We start from the raw sequence: 8259 nt of genomic DNA on the forward strand, positions 1-8259 counted from the left end.
TAGGGGCCGCCAAACGAGAGGTGGAGGTTTATAGAAACCTGGGATGTTTGAAAAATGGTTTTGGACGACCTCCTCGAGGAAGGCCCCAAGCCACATCCCAAATTGCAAAAAGGGCTCCAGGTTGACTCCTTGGGTCCTCGCTCTTTCAATGTGACATTCCAACTTCTCCCATCAAGAAGCAGCGTTGATTTCCCCACCCTTGAACTTAGGTGACTTGCCATGGCCAATAGAAGGCAGCAGAAACGATGGTGTGCCAGCTCAGAAATAGGTCCCACGATGCTTCTACTCTCCCTCTCGGAGCCCTGCTACCCCCACGAGCACAAGCCCCAGTTACTAGCTGGGGCGTAAGAGGCATGTGGCCCAGTCAGGCCCCCGGCCCGGCTGACAGCCAGCCCCCTGCTGACCCCACGGGTGTAGGAGCAATTCCAGCCATGATAAGCAGGGTTGTGAGGAAGAATTAAGAGCATAAGCATATGCTATAATTTATAAACCACTCTGTCAAGCTACGACATTATTTTTTATCATTGGTATAATTATAGGTATACCCTCATTGGTATAATTAACTCAGGGTGGGCGCATCCCGGCTGCCAAGTCACTGCCGCCTGTCCATGGAGTTGACAGTTACTTGCTCACAGTGAACCAACCTCCCTGGACCTAACAGCTACTGCAGGAGGCGTCAGTGGAGAACAAGGTGACGACAACGACCAGATGCGAAGGAGGAAGAGACGCTCAGCGGACCGACTGGGTGGATTGACGGTGTGGGTTTAAGTCTGCAGAGCTAAAGGGGCCAGATGTAGAAAAGGGAAGGGGAACCATGAGGATATGGTCAAGCCCCATCGTATGGATGTTTCATCCATATGTTGTATACAAATTCCATTAAATTCGCTCTGAATGAAAAAGAGAACAAAATTATCATTTAAACCATGTCAGTGATTTTGTTTACTATATCATTTAATGAGCTCATAGTCCAGGGTCAGAGGGAAATGGGAGCTGTGAGTCTGCCAACTCTCAGGAAGTCTCAGGCCTCAGACGCCCCTCATAGCCAAACTATCTCACCTTTTGCACTTTTCAAGCAACATTATTCCTAAGTGCGAGTCACCCTCTTCATCGGGTTCTCCAAGAAACAGCAATCTCTCCCAATGACAGAGGAAGAATGGGCTACTTTGGCTTTTTGAGAAACAATATGTAGTTCTCCAAAATGGTACCTGCCTGGGGGATTTTTCAGGAAAATTAACCATCAGTAGTGATTTGTTTGTCTTCACAGAATGTATGACCCAGATGTGCTGAGAAATAAGAAAAGGACGAACGAATCAAGGGCAGCTGATCCAAGGAGGCAAGGGGCAACTTCCACAGCCTACGTGGAAAGCTGGAGGGAGGGAACCTCCAGCTGGTGGGAGCTGAAGACAGGGGCCAGTCCTCCTTGGGCTCGGGATGCCACCCTCTCTTCCTACATCTTCACGCTCTCCTTCTCTGTGGGCCCCTCCCAGCCAGGTTAAAGAGCCACAAGGAAATGCCCTCCTCCATTCTATTCTCCTGTCCTTCATCCACCCCTTCCTTCTTTCCCTTTGCCATCAATTTCTTGACTTGCCCCCCCCCCATTGTTCCCCTCCCATCTACACTGCGACCTGGTTTCTGCCCCACTACTCTCACGAAACTGATCTCCTTGAAGCCCCCGATGATTTCTCCATTGACAAGTCCAGGGGACGACTCAATCCTTATCTATGTGACCGCCAAGCCGAGTTATATCTTAAACTACGTCTCTGTCTTGAAAATCTCTTTCCTTGGCTTCCGCGCCACCCAACCCTCCTGACAGTTTTCTCTCTCTCGGCACCCTCCCAGTCTCTTTCTGAGCTTACCTTCCTAGGGGTATTTCTCGGGGCTCTGTATTAGGCTCTCTGCTCTTCATCTGCTATGCCACCTCCCTGCAGGACCTTATCCTCTCCCCTAGTTTCAATTACCAGCTAAGTCTGTCTCCATCTAAGACCACTCCCTGCACCTTTCAATCTATATATGACTTCCTACTAAACGTCTCCATTTAAATCTCAGAAGGCACCTCAAATCCATCACGTCCGTATTACTGAATGTCCACTCAGAAAAACAGCCCATGACAGACAGTTCAATACGACAAATTTCATATTGTGATGAAAAAGCTAAAAGGCCAAATGGGATGGTGAGACATCCCAGAGAGTCACAGCAGAGGAAAACACACCCACCCCACTGCTGGGCTGGGGGGCAAAGAAGGAAGTGGTGTTGCCACAGCTGCCAGGCAGGAGCTGGAGGCACAGAGGGAGTGGATTCCTGGTGGGGCAGAGACTCAGAGCAAAGCGGCCACCAGCCCCGCTGCAGCTGCCCGAACAGAGAGCAGAGGGCAAGGGAAAAATACGTTGGCTTCTCCCGACCCCCTGCCCTCCAAACTCCGGCCAATGCTTTCCATTGGCTGAACCTACCTGGAAAAGAGTTGGCGAGGAAATCTGGGCGATGGGGTTTGCAGGATCAGCCCTGTGACACGGAGCAGAGCAGTGGAAAGGCAGGGAGCCGGTCTGAGGCAAACAGGCAAATGGCACTGCAGTACCCACTTCTCCCTACCTCTCCTGTCCCACTGAGTGTACCATCTTCATGCGCGACCTTTCTCTTCCCTCATCTCCCACATCTACCCATCCATCCTCTAAGTATCTCATCCATTCCTCTCTCTTCCTCGCAGCCACCGCCATCACGCACTATCGTTACTGCAGCAAGCACCGCTCTGCCTTCTCCTGTCTCCAGACTCCCTCTTCTAATCAGTCACGACACTCCAGCCAGAAGGATTTTTCTCAAATGCGTATCTTACGTCACTCTGCCGCTTCAACTCCTACGATGGCTGGCCCGTTGTGCTTAGGATCCCATCCACATTCCATGGCAGGACTTCATCGCGTCTCCAGTCTCCCCTCCCCTGACATACTCCTCCACCCTCCACATTCCCACATCCTGAACCTCAGGCCCCTGAATTTCCTGGGCCGGCTCTCAAGTCAGGGCCTTCACACGTGCTATTCTCTGTCTTCACAGAGCCCTCCCCTATCCTGCACCTCTGATGACTTAACCCCTCTCGTGTTGGCCTCAATGGCAGTGCTTCTAGGAAGACTTCCTTGGTCCTCCTCACCTGTGTTCCCTTGCACCCAACACTTTCCCCGGTGGTAGGGTTATCAGATTTTTTTTTTTTTTTTTTTGCGGTACATGGGCCTCTCACTGTTGTGGCCTCTCCCATTGCGGAGCACAGGCTCCGGCCCAGCCGCTCCGCGGCATGTGGGATCCTCCTGGACTGGGGCATGAACCCGTGTCCCCTGCAACGGCAGGCGGACTCTCAACCACTGCGCCACCAGGGAAGCCCCGGGTTATCAGATTTAACAAATAAACCATGCAAGTTTAACCGGATGTCCTGTATTTTATCTGCAACCCTACCTGATAGGCACTTGTCCCAGAGTATGACAATTGCATGTTGACATTTTAATTTCCCTTCTAGGCTCCAAATCACTTAAGGATAATGATCTTGTCAATATGATTCCCCATTTTGCTAAATAAATAGGTAAAGTTGGATGAATGGATCACTGACTTGTGGATGGGAGTTTTTACTTGAAATCGTATAGAACTAGACTTCAGCCCTAAACAGGAGAGATGCTTAAGAGACTAAATGGAGGCTAATGACAATTACTCACCCAAGTGGAGGCTCCTAGGTTAGTTCTGGGCCAGCCTCTCAGGGTGTAAGAGAAGAACTTGGAGGTGGAAACTGTACACTAAAGGGAAATGACCAGAAGGTATGACTGGAAATGATTATTTAAAGCTTTCAGCCTGCACAAAGCTAACAGAGTAACTTCAGCTGGTTTGGGCATCGCTCTGGCTCAGTTCTGAGTCTTCCACACAGCTGGAAAGTTTGTGCTCCTGCTGCTGGGGTTAAAACAGTGGAAAAGGCCAGAAGGGTGATGCCAAGGATCATCGTACTCTTTTTACCTTGTGATGGTTTTCTAATAGAAAGCTTAAATCTTGCTATTTTCAGACCCGGTACCCAAGGGCCAGTACGTAACAAATATGAAAACAGTGAGAAAGGTGGAAGAAAGGCAAGTTAGAGCACACCATCTAAAGAGGCAGCCTCTGCTGGCTGCAGACAGACCTCCATGCTGAAATGCAGGCCCAGATCTGCTCCCCCTTCAAGAAAAGACAGGAATCAGGATGTTAAGGCTTCATCTCATGATTTTTTTTAACATGCCCATTAAGTTAATAAGTATTAAATGGTTCAAACAAAACACAACTATAAGTTTATTTCTCCGTGCGGGCTTCCAGCACTCTACAGTGGAATCAACGTGTATCTCCAGGCTGAGATTCCCCTCAACTTGCAAACCTCAGGCAGATGCTGATTCAAATCCCAGAAGCCTCTAGTTGAAAATCAACGTCTAAGATGCCCTGCGGAATCTAAGGAAGCATTTGCTAATTTGCTCTGGGGCGAAATCTTCTATCAATATCAATCAGGCATGAATGTAGATAATTTTCCCATGCTATCAATATAGTCATCTATATGTTTAGTCAATGTTTACTGAATATCGCATAGGGAAGGTTTGGTGGTCAGTAAATAGTGGAAAGAGGCCCAGAAGAACACGGTACAGTCAGGCTTTTAATCCAGCAGGTACACGCCTCTGCTGCCATACCAGTTATTTACATACTTATCTACTACTTCCATCCTAGTTGGTTAACAGTCTCTGCCCCATCCCTAGCCCTGTGGGCCTCAGACCCCAGCAGTGGGCCACTCATCTGTGGCCACCTACGGCGAGCTGGTGCTTTCCTGTAGTCATCCTCCTTTGGCCACTAGTAACTTTGGCCTCTCTAGGGTACCACACTAGTTGTTCAATATTTTGAGCATCACACACCAACTCTCTTAAGAGAAAGTAAAGTGATAAATGTTCCCCCAAATGCTCACGTGGCTTTTGTCTCTCCCTAACCTCTTTTCTTGATTGACTCCTGCTCGACCATTCAGATCTCAACTCAACTGTCACTTCCCACTTCTCCGTCTGGACTGTGTCCCCCTGACACTTAGTCTCACAGCTCTGTTCTTTTACTTCATATCTTGTATCCATTTGCTTATTTGTTTGCCTGCCTCCCTGACTAAGCTGTAAGCTCCATAAGGGCAACAGAAAGCAGAACTTATTTGGCAAACTGCACAGGCTTCTATATGGTTTAGGTGGGACTGGCCACCTACCCAGCTCCAAGGATGGGTCCTATTGTATTCCAGCCAGTTAACATGTCCCTTCTTCTGGGTCCTACTCATTGGCAAAGGAATGAGAAACTGACCTAAGGCAGCCCAAGCAGAGTGAGCCTGGACACTGGCGGGGAAAGCAGAGCTACGGACCTGTTCTGAAGAGGCAATGTCACCAATGTGGTTATCATGAAGCGTGACACGAAGGAGGACAAAGACGCAGAGTCCCAGAAAGGTGGTTCCAAAGAATACGCACCATGGGACTCTGGAGTAAACTAGACCTGGGCTGGCCCTCGTCTTTGGACTTTTCAGTTACGTCAACCAATAATTCTTTTTTTTTTTTTTTTTTTTTTTGCTTTAGCCAGTTCGGACCAAGTTTTCTATGTATTGTGACTAACGAAATCCTAATTGATATATCTTGCCCCTGTATCCACAAGAACCTTGCTCATGGAGGACACCATATCTTGAACAATATGCCATTGGGAGAACTGGGGATGGCTTAATGGGGGAGGTGAATGGGTAACATCAGCTGGAGCCTCAATTTGAACATAGTTCTTCAGAAAATATGTTAGACTGCCCTCGATTTAAATGCATCAGAAATTCAGGAGTGTTTTCCCCGGTGTGTTTTACAGCAGAACAGTTGCTACCTGAGGTTATTAACCTGCTCACCTGTCATTTCCTAAGAACTCCTAAAGATTTCTGCTTCAACCTCTGGACTTTCAACCTAAAGAAACTATGGTTTTAAACTGGGGGAAGGGAAGAGGAAAGAATGATTCAGCCTCTAGCCGCTTTTTACCCTGCTGGATAAGATCATTATTTTTTTTCCCCCAGAATGACCTGTAACATTTCTTACGTTTCAACTTCATTTCTTATGTTTCAACTTCAAGTTTCATTTCTCGGGATGCCTACGGCTTTTCACCTGGCTAGATGGAAGCCAAGATTTTACATTTCTCTTGGGGACTATTCTGCTAGGCTAGAGTCATTAGAAGCAATTTTAACTTTAGGTTGTTATATATAGCACATCTTTCAAAGCATAATCAGGCTCTGTGGTTCATGATCTGGTTATTAGATTAAAGGTCTGTGTGGCCAAAGGGTTGTACTTCTAAAACTATTGAGAAATAAACAAACTAGACTAGACAGGGAAGGAAAAGTCTACAAGTTGGTCCCTATATCCTGATCAGGGGATTCTTTTCCTCCTTCCCTGGTTCACCAAAAAGCACACTTGCCCATACCGCTCACATTCTCAAAATATGTTTGTTACTCTCAGGGCTCCTGGAATATATATCCTCCAACGGTTGCCTTTTGACTTCTCAATGAACTGTTCTGCACACGCCTGCTTATATTTTAGGATCCTTTTTCCTTTGGGAGAGAGACGAGTGGCTTGTAAAACTACTAGTGGAAAATAAGCATTAAGAATCACTTCACCTTCTCCATCAAATAAATCCACCTGAATTACTGGTTCTATGAACCAGTATGTAATTCAAAAGTTTGATGAAGAACAGAATACTCTGAGTCTCAAAATCTCTCTCCATAAATTACTTATTAACTACAAAGGGACAAATAAAAACTTGACAGTGGAGAAAGTTCGTGGGCACCAACTTAACCAAGATGCTAATGAGACAGATGACCATGAGGGGGCTCCTGTAAGGATGCACAGACAGACACACCGTCACCTCCATGGAACCCCATCCAAAGCACAGAACATGAAACAACCATGAGGAAACAGAGGACAAACCCAGACCGAGGATCATTCTACACCACAACCAGCCTATACTCGTCACAAACTCTCAATAATATGAAGAACAAAGAGGCTGGAGAATTATTTCATATTTAGACCAAAGTGACATGAGAACTAAGTGCAATGCATGATGGTAGACTGGTTCCTGGCCTGAAAAAATTAGCCATTAAGGATGTTACTGGAATAAGTGGCAAAATTTGAATATGGACGGTAGATCAGTATCAATGTTAAATTTCTGACTTAGACCACTGTGCTGTGGTTTGGTAAGAAAATGTTGTTTCACTTAGGAAGTAATCACCATTTCTAGGGGAAAGGGCACAATGTCTCCTTACCATTAAGGGGTTCAGGAGAAAAAAACATGTATATATGGAGAGACAGTGAATGCCAAAGCAAATAAAGCTAAATATTAATAATTGGTGAATCTAGGTAAAGCATATACAAGAGTTCTTTGTACTAATCTTGCAATTTTTCTTTAAGTTTGAAATTATATCTATAACTATATATCTACCTCTATATAGATATGTAAAATAAACACACACAATTCAAAATAAATACATCAACCTAAAATCCGCCTTATTCTTCAGGTTGTTAGGCAAGCTGAAGAGAGACAAAGGCTAGGATACCAACAGGGATTGGGTCAGTAGATTCATTCATTAGGACCCTGAGTACATGTCTACTAACTTAAATTACGCTTTCATTTGAATAAAACATTTTGGACTTCCTTAAACTCAGTGCCAATTACTTATACATTTAAACACTCAAAGTATGAATTCCATACTTTTCCCCAAGTGAGGCGCAAGGCTGTCAATTTTCTCATGTGCTAACAAGTAAGCAAAGCCAATTTCTATAACCTAACTATAGAACCTCTGTGTACGTAAACTTTTTCTAATATGCCCAGTTCCCTATTTTCTTAGAAAATCCAATTTGCTCTGGGATTTCAAATACCAGAGGCTCTTGTTTTTGTCACAACAAATGAACTATTTTATTCTTTAGCTTCTTAGAAAGAAATTCAATAAATCTTTGCTCACTGCTAGCTTTTCTAGCTCTCTCCCAGTATCTCTTTGATCAAGCTTTTCCACCCACTCTGGAATAATCCAGGGGCAATTAGAACTTCTTACCTTCTTTAGCCCCAAAGGAGACCATTTATCACAAACTGTCATGGATTCCGATTCTAACTTACCGAGAGCCCAATTACTAACAGAGGCAAGGAATCTTCTTTCCAATTAAAGTGATTGATTTCTTTGCAGACGCGGTAGCATTTCGCTTTTTAATTATGTTCATTCTGATCAAGTGTGAGAAAATT

The sequence above is a fragment of the Leucopleurus acutus genome, assembly GCF_964270905.1.
Source record: "Leucopleurus acutus genome assembly, chromosome: 7".
Lineage (NCBI taxonomy): Eukaryota > Metazoa > Chordata > Mammalia > Artiodactyla > Delphinidae > Leucopleurus > Leucopleurus acutus.